Below are 717 nucleotides of genomic sequence, written 5' to 3'. Positions count from 1 at the left end.
CTGCAAAAAAAGGCAAATGAGGAGCTGCGAGTGAAGGAGGGTGCTCTCAAGCAGCGCTTAGAGGCTGGAGTGGCAGATTATAAAATATTAGCACAGAATCAAAAGGAGCCTGAAGAAAAAATGCAAGAGAAACTTGCCAATAGTTTCAGAAAGCAGCTGATTTCAGAAACATCTCTGAAGCTTTCTGAAGATTACTGCCATTACGTGGTGAAAAACATCTTGATACTGAAAGAAGGTATACTGAAAACAAAGTTAATGCCAAGGTATGCAATGCCTGTGAGCATGTTGGCATAGGTTAAGCTGTTCTTTTCCCCTAAATAGTGCAAGAGAATAAATAATCTGTAAAACAAGTGCAGGACAGATTTGCCTAAAGATATTAAAAGTTACATTATTGTTAATGATGATTTTCCAAACTACAGTGTGATTTGATCTGAAACAGCAACAAAGCCATCTGCTTTCAGCCACAAGTAAGAGGCAATTCCTTGCTGCAAAGGGGCGGTGAAAGCTCTTACTCGGTCCCTACAGTACATTACTCTCCTTGCCTCCTCCCCTGTCAATTCACAGAACACAAGCAGCTTCTTGGGGAGCTCATTTTCAGACTGAGGGGCAAAGCAGTGGCTTGGGAGCAGCATCCAGGGAAGGAAGAGCGCAGCAGCTTGTCCCCCTACAAGACTCGCTGCTGTTCTGATGCCTTTCCTGATGTTGTGGCAGTACTGT

The sequence above is a fragment of the Meleagris gallopavo genome, chromosome 2 (genome assembly GCF_000146605.3).
Source record: "Meleagris gallopavo isolate NT-WF06-2002-E0010 breed Aviagen turkey brand Nicholas breeding stock chromosome 2, Turkey_5.1, whole genome shotgun sequence".
NCBI classification, from domain to species: domain Eukaryota; kingdom Metazoa; phylum Chordata; class Aves; order Galliformes; family Phasianidae; genus Meleagris; species Meleagris gallopavo.
This window is presented reverse-complemented; position numbering follows the sequence as displayed.